Below are 11,691 nucleotides of genomic sequence, written 5' to 3'. Positions count from 1 at the left end.
TATTTTCATAGGCTTGTGACCTGAATTTCTCCATCTCTTGTAGCTGCAAGATCCTCTTTGCACCAGCAGCAATGCTGTCAAAATTTAGTATCTTGATAGCCCAGAGAGCTTTATGTTTCAGCTCCAGTGGTAAATGACAGGCTTTCCCATACACTAGTTGATATGGGGACATTCCAAGTGGTGTTTTGAATGCTGTTCTGTATGCCCAAAGAGCCTCATCCAGCTTTTTCGACCAATCCTTTCTTGATGCGCCCACAGTCATTTCCAGGATCCTCTTTAGCTCTCTGTTGGATATCTCAGTTTGTCCACTTGTTTGGGGATGGTAAGGCGTGGCTACCTTGTGTTTTACCCCATATCGTAGGAGAAGAGCTTCTAGTGGTCTGTTACAAAAATGGCTCCCTCCATCACTGATGAGTGCTCGTGGGACTCCAAACCGGCTAAAGATATTTTTCCTGAGGAAGTTCATGACTACCCTGTTATCATTTGTTGGGGTTGCAATAGCTTCTACCCACTTGGAAACATAATCCACTGCTACCAAGATGTACTTGTTTGCATATGAGGTTGGGAATGGTCCCATGAAATCGATTCCCCACACATCAAACAATTCCAGTTCCAAGATGAAATTTTGTGGCATCTCATTTCTTTTGGGCAAGTTTCCAGATCTTTGGCATTCATTACAGCTTTTTACTAGTTCTTTGGCATCCTTGAAAAGGGTGGGCCAAAAGAATCCACTTTGTAGCACCTTAGCTGCAGTTCTATCCCCTCCAAAGTGGCTTCCATAGCATGAGCTGTGGCAATTCCATAGGACCTATCGTCCTTCTTCTTCCGAAACACATCTTTTAAGGATTCCATCTGAACACTTCTTGAATAGATGTGGCTCAATGTAACAATCCTGATTTTTGAGTACATGAGATCTTTTCTGAAAGTACGGGTTTCTCCAGAAGATCAGTAAAGGGAACACCTCTGTTATATCATCAAGCATCTCAATCCTCATTATCATTATGTCATCCTTAAGCTAGAACCTCCTCTGAGGCAAGCTTGATAATGCAATCGGGAAGAACCTAGTTTTTGAACCGTATCGGTTGGCAGTTTTGATTTTGATTTTCGTAAATAGTCTCTGTTTGACGAACCGGACTCGATTCATGAGAGGCGAGAGATAATAGTATAATATTATCATTATATTAGTATTATAACATGATTGAATGATATTATAAGGTTACCTGGTCTATTTTTGTTAAAAACAGAAAATCGGTTTAACCGTGTTTACGGTTTACTGGTGCAGCTTAGCACCAACACTCTCTGATGAATTTAGCAATGCTAAGGCCTCATCATACATGCTCTATTCTCATAATAAATATGTTACTAGTGTCATTTATGCTAGTAGCTCAGAAAATAATTTTTAGAGATGTTTTTACAAGTGTTCTGATACACCTAGTTTTTGTAGTTATACACCTGAGATATTTTAATATTATTTTAATCCACCTCCAAGCCAACCAATCACAACTCACCTTACACCCCCCAAGACCTCCAAGGCTGTCTCATTTCATCATTTTGGCCGAAAATAACAAGAGAGAAAAGAGAGAAACTTTCATGAACACTTAATCTTCAAAGCTTGATTTCTTCTGAACTAAAACTCAAATCAAAACTCCGTTTTCACCAAAATGATCATCTCTTCTTCCTCTACATAACCATGTGATTTATCAAGGATGGAAATAAGGTGAGATGGCTGTCTCCCTCCCATTTCAATTCGGTTTTCAAGGAAAACCATGCAAAACATGTGTTTTCTTGATGTTCTTCCTTAGGAATCATGCTTAACTTGACTTGAGGGCCAAGAAATGTGAATTTCCAGCAAGTCTAAGGTGAGATATCTCTTCCTAACATACTGAGTGAGATTTGGTCAGTTGAGAGTTTTTGGATTTAAAGTTGTTCTTGATGTGATTTAGGAGGAAAAAGTGCTTAAGGACCACCTGAAAGTTTAACCGAATTAGGAGCAACAAAACCAGGTAGGGATTGACGAATTTAATCTTGATTGATTGTGTTTGAGTTGTGTGATTATGATATGTTTTGGCTGTGCTTGAAATTGATTGTTTGTATGAGTAATTCTTGTTGAAATTTTGGTGAAAATTTGATGAAATTTGATGATATTCAACTTTGAATTTGTGTTCTTCATGGCTGCTGGAAAAACGAACCCTAGACCTTAAATTGGGGTTCAATTTGTGTTAAAATCATGTAGAAAAGATGGGGTTTTAGTGGCTGCAAATTTATTATGAATTATGGTAAAAATCGGTTGCTGAAAAGACTGAAAAACGGGTAAAAACAGAGAAAGAATCTGAAGAATTTATGAAGAACACGAAGAACACTTTGAGTGTGATGAAGAACAATTAAAAACACCTTTTTGATTCATAAAAGGGCAAGGAAGTAATTAATTTGGTGTTTGAGGGGTTATATGGTAATTTCTGAAAGTTAGGGTGGTAAAAGTAGAAATATTAAAAGTTACGGGTGGTAAAAAGTGAATTTTAAAGGTTAAAGGTTAAAGTAAAGTTAATTTTCGAAAATTTAATAATAAAATAATAAATAATAATAAAATATTAAATAATAATATTTAATTAAAAATAATATTTTAACAAAAATAATAAAATAATGCGGAAAAGGCAGTTTTCTGTAAAAGCTTTAGAAAGACAACTTTAAGCGCAGAATCTCATAATTACCTTCATAAAACACTTAGGGAGTGGTAAGAACATATTAGTGAGGCAAAGATAAAAGAAAGATAAAAAGTTAAAGAAAAGATAAAAACTAAAGAAAAGTCTGTAAGGTTTTAATAACAGAAAAACAGACAGAAATTAGTGAACGAACTAGGGCAACATAGTTAGTCCTTGAGTTGCGACTAGGGTTAGGTATTATATGAAAAGTTAAACTGTTTCAGTATAGACTTAATGAACCTATAATTGGTACAGGCGAACTATTCATACCGAAATTTACATAAACTTTAAATACATACATTAAGCAGAGAAATCAGAGCAGAGTAGAGAAACACAGAAAACAGAGTAACCAGAGTAATGTAAAGAGATAAAGAGAAAAAGAGTAATATAGATACAGATGAAATGAGTAATCAGAGAAGAGAAAAGAGATACCGAGAACAGAGTAATTAAAATAGAGTAAAGAGATACAGAGAAAAGAGAAACCAGAACAGAGTAAATAGATATAAAGAGAAGAGTAATATAATAAAGAGATATTTATATATATTAGTTGTTTGATGCAACCCAGAGCTATATTTATATATATATTAGTTGCTTGATGCAACCCAGAGCTATATTTAATATATATTAGTTGCTTAATGCATCCCAGAGCTTCTGTAGGGAAACTAAGTTACCTACAGCTATTTTCCGCTTCCCTAGAGCAGAGCAGAGTATATATATATTTTCCTGCAGTAAGCAGAGGCTGTCTCAAATGAGCGGCTATTATTATATGCGCATTTATTTAGGAACGGAAAATCGTATTCGGGAAATCGGGATTACTCGTGACCGGATAAATGTCGGGATTGCGGGCAGCTAACCGACACATGAGCTCATGGCCTGCGCTAGGGCTAGACATGCATCATTCTTGTCTGCGCATCATTCTCTGTTGCATTCCTTTCTGTGTGTGATCTACTTCTTTATGTTTGTCTGCTCGTATGCTATTTCTGTGTTTTATTTTCTTGTATTCTTTTGTTTGTGTTCTGCTTTTTGTTGTCTCTACTTTCTCTTTCTATCTTTATCTTCTATTTACTGCTTCGCTATATTATGTTACTCGTCTACTAATCGACCCCAAATAAATTAACGTAACTAATAACCCCGACCCTACTAAGAACTCCCAAGTTCTTACCCCTTCTCTCTCCCTTTCCCCTTCAGATGGAAGTAAGAGTACCTTACCATAGTTCGCTGATGACCGTTCGCAAGAAGAGAATTCTGCTCTAGATAGTCTTCTTAGTCTAGGGTGAATATCGTTCTCTGATTATATGTATATACTGTGAGACCAGCCAACGTCTGCACCCCGTTCGTATGCGTACTTTAACTTAAATCCTGTGTACGAGATTCCTATTGTGTGGCTACTTCATGAGGCACCAGAGAGACGTCCTGTGGAAAAGTCTGATCGTACAGAGGAGTAGCAGATGATGTTCTATCTTTTGATGACGTTCCACTTGACTTGAGTTTTGAAGACCTAAGAACGTACTTTCCCTCGCTTTAGTAGTTTAGAGGGACTAGGTGAGTATAGAGTCTAGGCTAGCCTAGGTGCCAGCTTAGGGACCTCTTGAACAGGTCAGGACCTGGGATGTTGTATGTATATATATGTATATAGATATTATTTAGCTATATCTAGGGGTGTTCTAACTAACAGTCTATATGCTAATAAAGGCTGAATCACCGAATGTTGTCAACTACTTGTGACGTATTTTTGTGTGGTTGTTTATAACTGTTTTATCTGTTATTACTTGTGAATTGATTATAAATGATTCTGTCCATTAATCCAAATATTTAAAAAAAAAATACACCAAGAAAATTAACTACGCGTTTAACAACGAATCAGGCTCATATGATAAATAATAGATAATAATTAGGAAGACAAATTGGTAGCGCTCAGTTTTCGATATGATCTAGACATATTGAAAATTGGGTCGTTACAATTTGGTATCAGAGCGGTTCGTTCCCAGTAGAGCCTGGGGAGTGGACTGACTATGCTTCATTGCATACTCTGTTGTGTGTCTCATGCGTATAGGATATCCCAGTGATATATGCTGCATGATTGTCTCTGTGTTTTCATTTTGGGAATGTTCACACTTGACTTGAAGTGTTAAGACTGATCACCTTAACAATGATTGTTTGGTGTGAACAAGACTACAATGGGTTCACGGAGACGAGGCGTACGGGAAGGAATTCCTAATGTTAACTACGAGAGGGAACAGGAAACGTTTATGGCTACCATGAACAACGTGGCTGAAGTAGTGCGTGAAGCTGCTGTAGCAGCGGCTAGGGTTGTTGAATGTCTCGGAGTGAGAAATGGGAACAAGAATGAATACGGAGAAGATAATGGGAATGATGAGAATAACTTAGGGCATCCTAAAAGACCTATGACCCTTGCGACCTTTCTGAAGGTTAATCCGCCTAAGTTCAAGGGTACACTCGTTGCGACTGATGCTGATAATTGGTTTCGAGGTATTGAACGATCACTGAAAGCGCAGCATGTTCCGGAAGGACAACACGTGGAGTTTGCTACTTATATGCTCGAGGGAGAAGCTGAGTACTGGTGGCAAGGGATACAGCGACTGCTACAACGTAATGAAGGTGACATTCCTTGGGATATTTTTAAAGATGAATTCTACAAGAAATATTTCCCAAGAGCAGTGCGTGATGCTAAAGAGATAGAGCTTATGCAGCTGAGGCAAGGGGGTATGACTGTTGCTGAGTATGCTCGTAATTTTGATGACTTGTGTCGTTTCTCTAAGATCTGTCAAGGGAGTCCTACTGACTTTGAAGAATGGAAGTGCTTGAAGTTTGAAGGAGGCCTTCGTGATGATCTGATGAGTTCAATAGTTTCGCTGGAGATACGTAATTTTGCTGAATTAGTCAACAAGAGTAAGTTAGTAGAAGAATGTATTAAGAAAGTGAATGTGGCCAAGGTGAGTTGCCAAGAATTTCCACCAAGGCGTCTTAGTAATCATCAGGCAGCTGGGAGAAGGGTGCATTTTAAAGCGCGTGGCATACGACAACATAAGAATCTACAGGTTGGTAACATTACTGCTCGCCGTACGGGTAAGAATGGAGGTAAAGCAAGGCAATGCAATGGTGAACGAGCCCATCAGGCTTACATAAACACTGCATGTAAGCAATGCGGAAAAGAGCATGATAACAGGTCTTGCCAGTTTGGATCATCTAACTGCTATGCTTGTGGAGAACTTGGACATATTGCCAAGGATTGTCCGAAGGGATTTACTCAAAATCCAGTCAGAACCCAACAATAAGGACGAGTGTTTGCTATCACTATTGACGATGTTGTGCAATCGGACGCCCTCATTCAAGGTCAGTGTTATGTCAAGAATCGATTTCTAACTGCACTGTATGATTCGGGTACATCGTATTCTTTATTTCTCTAACTATTGCTCACGAGTTAGGATTATATTTCTTTAAATTGAATTTTACTTGATTGTCCATACACCTGCATCCCAAAATGCTTTGACCAGTTTAGTGTGCTTGCAAGTACCATTCACTATTAGGAACAGGACTTTTATACACGATCTAATATGTTTGCCTCTATGTGGTTTAGAAGTTATTTTAGGATTAGATTGGTTATCTAAGTATCATATTTTTCTTGATTATTTTAAAAGAACTGATGTTATTCCATCTGATAGTCTATGTACTAAACCATTTCTGTCCCACACCTTATATCTGAATTCTGTAAGGGTTACCTTAGGTGGGAGTGATTGTGAGGGGTACGTTCTGTTAGCGGCTAGCTCGAATGATAGTGAATTAAGCTTAGAATGAATCCAAATGGTGAAAGAATTTCCTGATGTTTTCTTGGACGATATACCTGAGTTTCCTCCACAGCGAGAGATAAAATTCAGCATTGAGCTAGTACCTGGAATCGGACCGATTTTTATAGCACCGTACTGGATATCACCATTGCTTGCAGAGCTGAAGAAGCTGTGAGATAGGATCGTAGTGGCCTATAGAGGTACAAGAACAGAATTTGTGTGCCTAACTCTGGAGAATTGCGACAAAAGATTCTTGCTGAAGCTCACCAAAGTAGATTTTCTATGCATCCTGGAGTGACAAAGATGTATCGAGATTTGAAACAAATGTTCTGGTGGCCGGGCTTAAAGAAAGAAGTAGCTGATTATGTCTCAAAATGTTTAACCTGCCAGAAGATGAAGGTGGAACATCAGAAACTGTCAAGAACCCTGCAACTCTTAGAAATACCACAATGGAAATGGGAGCAGATTACTATGGATTTTGTCACGGGACTGCCAAGGACCTCAATAGGACACGATGCCATTTGGGTAATTATGGACAGGTTGACAAAGTCAGCGCACTTCCTTCCGATTCGAGTTGACTATACTTTAGAAAGGCTGGAACGAATATATATTCAAGAAATCGTACGACTACATGTGATACCTTCATAAATTGTCTCAGATCGAGGTTCGAGGTTTACTACTAGATTTTGGGGAGCTTTTCAGAAAGCGTTGGAAACAGAATTGCACACGAGTATAGCATACCATCCTCAGACAGACGGACAATCAGAGCTGACAATCCAGACATTAGAGGACATGTTATGATTACGTATGATAGACAACCAAAGCAGCTGGGATAAGTATTTGCTTTTGGTCAAATTCGTCTACAACAACAGTTTCCAATAAAGTATCGGGATGGCACCATATGAAGCTCTCTATGGAAGAAGATGTCGGACACCATTGTGTTGGAATGACGATGGAGAAGCTAGTGTCTTAGGTCCAAACTTAGTGTAAGAAACTACTGAGAAGATAAAGGAGATTCGTCGAAAGATCCAGACATCACAAGGCCGTCAAAAGAGCTATGCCGATAATAGACATAGACCCTTAGAGTTTAGTGACGGAAACCTTGTCTTTCTCGAAGTAACCTCGATTACTGGAATAGGTAAAGTCCTTAAGACTAAAAAGCTTAACCCACGATAAATAGAACCTTTCCAAATACTTAAAAGAGTCGGTCTAGTAGCTTATCAAATAGTCCTTCCTCCTTATTTATCAAACCTTCATGATGTTTTTCATGTCTCGCAACTTAAAAAAAAATATGTTCCCGATGAGAGTCACGTTTTACAACCAGATACAGTACAGTTACGAAATGATTTGACATATCAAGCATCACCAGTCCAGATAGTAGAAAGAAGTGATAAGCAGCTAAGAGGCAAAGTTGTTCGCTTAGTCAAAGTAGCTTGGGAACCAAGAGGAGAAGAAGAGCACACTTGGGAACTGGAAGATAAGATGAAAGATAATTACCCGCATCTATTCCTAGGTAACTAAAATTTTGAGGGCAAAATTTTCTTTTAGGAGGGTAGAATGTAACAACCCTGATTTTCGAGTACATGAGATCTTTTCTGAAAGTACGGGTTTCTCCAGAAGATCAGTAAAGGGAACACTTCTGTTATATCATCAAGCATCTCAATCCTCATTATCATTATGTCATCCTTAAGCTAGAACCTCTTCTGAGGCAAGCTTGATAATGCAATCGGGAAGAACCTAGTTTTTGAACCGTATCGGTTGGCAGTTTTGATTTTGATTTTCGTAAATAGTCTCTGTTTGACGAACCGGACTCGATTCATGAGAGGAGAGAGATAATAGTATAATATTATCATTATATTAGTATTATAACATGCTTGAATGATATTATAAGGTTACCTGGTCTGTTTTTGTTAAAAACAGAAAATCGGTTTAACCGGATTTACGGTTTACTGGTGCAACTTAGCACCAACACTCTCTGATGAATTTAGCAATGCTAAGGCCTCATCATACATGCTCTATTCTCATAATAAATATGTTACTAGTGTCATTTATGCTAGTAGCTCAGAAAATAATTTTTAGAGATGTTTTTACAAGTGTTCTGATACACCTAGTTTTTGTAGTTATACACCTGAGATATTTTAATATTATTTTAATCCACCTCCAAGCCAACCAATCACAACTCACCTTACACCCCCAAGACCTCCAAGGCTGTCTCATTTCATCATTTTGGCCGAAAATAACAAGAGAGAAAAGAGAGAAACTTTCATGAACACTTAATCTTCAAAGCTTGATTTCTTCTGAACTAAAACTCAAATCAAAACTCCGTTTTCACCAAAATGATCATCTCTTCTTCCTCTACATAACCATGTAATTTATCAAGGATGGAAATAAGGTGAGATGGCTGTCTCCCTCCCATTTCAATTCGGTTTTCAAGGAAAACCATGCAAAACATGTGTTTTCTTGATGTTCTTCCTTAGGAATCAAGCTTAACTTGACTTGAGGGCCAAGAAATGTGAATTTCCAGCAAGTCTAAGGTGAGATATCTCTTCCTAACATACTGAGTGAGATTTGGTCAGTTGAGAGTTTTTGGATTTAAAGTTGTTCTTGATGTGATTTAGGAGGAAAAAGTGCTTAAGGACCACCTGAAAGTTTAACCGAATTAGGAGCAACAAAACCAGGTAGGGATTGACGAATTTAATCTTGATTGATTGTGTTTGAGTTGTGTGATTATGATATGTTTTGGCTGTGTTTGAAATTGATTGTTTGTATGAGTAATTCTTGTTGAAATTTTGGTGAAAATTTGATGAAATTTGATGATATTCAACTTTGAATTTGTGTTCTTCATGGCTGCTGGAAAAACGAACCCTAGACCTTAAATTGGGGTTCAATTTGTGTTAAAATCATGTAGAAAAGATGGGGTTTTAGTGGCTGCAAATTTATTATGAATTATGGTAAAAATCGGTTGTTGAAAAGACTGAAAAATGGGTAAAAACAGAGAAAGAATCTAAAGAATTTATGAAGAACATGAAGAACACTTTGAGTGTGATGAAGAACAATGAAGAACACCTTTTTGATTCATAAAAGGGCAAGGAAGTAATTAATTTGGTGTTTGAGGGGTTATATGGTAATTTCTGAAAGTTAGGGTGATAAAAGTAGAAATATTAAAAGTTACGGGTGGTAAAAAGTGAATTTTAAAGGTTAAAGGTTAAAGTAAAGTTAATTTTCGAAAATTTAATAATAAAATAATAAATAATAATAAAATATTAAATAATAATATTTAATTAAAAATAATATTTTAATAAAAATAATAAAATAATGCGGAAAAGGCAGTTTTCTGTAAAAGCTTTAGAAAGACAACTTTAAGCGCAGAATCTCATAATTACCTTCATAAAACACTTAGGGAGTGGTAAGAACATATTAGTGAGGTAGAGATAAAAGAAAGATAAAAAGTTGAAGAAAAGATAAAAACTAAAGAAAAGTCTGTAAGGTTTTAATAACAGAATAACAGACAGAAATTAGTGAACGAACTAGGGCAACATAGTTAGTCCTTGAGTTGCGACTAGGGTTAGGTATTATATGAAAAGTTAAACTGTTTCAGTATAGACTTAATGAACCTATACTTGGGACAGGCGAACTATTCATACCGAAATTTACATAAACTTTAAATACATACATTAAGCAGAGAAATCAGAGCAGAGTAGAGAAACATGGAAAACAGAGTAACCAGAATAAAGTAAAGAGATAAAGAGAAAAAGAGTAATATAGATATAGATGAAAAGAGTAATCAGAGAAGAGAAAAGAGATACAGAGAACAGAGTAATTAAAATAGAGTAAAGAGATACAGAGAAAAGAGAAACCAGAACAGAGTAAAGAGATATAAAGAGAAGAGTAATATAATAAAGAGATATTTATATATATTAGTTGCTTGATGCAACCCAGAGCTATATTTATATATATATTAGTTGCTTGATGCAACCCGGAGCTATATTTATATATATATATATTAGTTGCTTGATGCAACCCAGAGCTATATTTAATATATATTAGTTGCTTAATGCAACCCAGAGCTTCTGTAGGGAAACTAAGTTACCTACAGCTATTTTCCGCTTCCCCAGAGCAGAGCAGAGTATATATATATTTTCCTGCAGTAAGCAGAGGCTGTCTCAAATGAGCGGCTATTATTATATGCGCATTTATTTAGGAACGGAAATCGTATTCGGGAAATCGGGATTACTCGTGACCGGATAAATGTCGGGATTGCGGGCAGCCAACCGACACATGAGCTCATGGCCTGCGCTAGGGCTAGACATGCATCATTCTTGTCTGTGCATCATTCTCTGTTGCATTCCTTTCTGTGTGTGATCTACTTCTTTATGTTTGTCTGCTCGTATGCTATTTCTGTGTTTTATTGTCTTGTATTCTTTTGTTTGTGTTCTGCTTTTTGTTGTCTCTAGTTTCTCTTTCTATCTTTATCTTCTATTTACTGCTTCGCTATATTATGTTACTCGTCTACTAATCGACCCCAAATAAATGAACGTAACTAATAACCCCGACCCTACTAAGAACTCCCAAGTTCTTACCCGTTCTCTCTCCCTTCCCCCTTCAGATGGAAGTAAGAGTACCTCACCATAGTCCGCTGATGACCATTCGCAAGAAGAGGATTCTGCTCTAGATAGTCTTCTGAGTCTAGGGTGAGTATTATTCTCTGTTTATATGTATATACTGTGAGACCAGCCAACGTCTGCACCCCGTTCGTATGCGTACTTTAACCTAAATCCTGTGTACGAGATTCCTATTGTGTGGCTACTTCATGAGGCACCAGAGAGACGTCCTGTGGAAAAGTCTGATCGTGCAGAGGAGTAGCAGATGATGTTCTATCTTTTGATGACATCCCACTTGACTTGAGTTTTGAAGACCTAAGAACGTACTTTCCCTCGATTTAGCAGTTTAGAGGGACTAGGTGGGTATAGGGTCTAGGCTAGCCTGGGTGCCAGCTTAGGGACTTCTTAAACAGGTCAGGACCTGGGAAGTTGTATGTATGTATATGTATATAGTTATTATCTAGCTATATTTAAGGGTGTTCTAACTAAAGGTCTATACTCTAACAAAGGCTGGATCACTAAATGTTGCTCGCTACTTGTGATGTATTTATGTGTGGTTGTTTATAACTGTTTTATCTGTTATTA

Source organism: Arachis ipaensis, chromosome B1 (assembly GCF_059453495.1).
Source record: "Arachis ipaensis isolate K30076 ecotype BB chromosome B1, ASM5945349v1, whole genome shotgun sequence".
Taxonomy (NCBI): domain Eukaryota; kingdom Viridiplantae; phylum Streptophyta; class Magnoliopsida; order Fabales; family Fabaceae; genus Arachis; species Arachis ipaensis.
The sequence above is the reverse complement of the archived record's forward strand: the minus strand, read 5'-3'. Positions refer to the sequence as shown.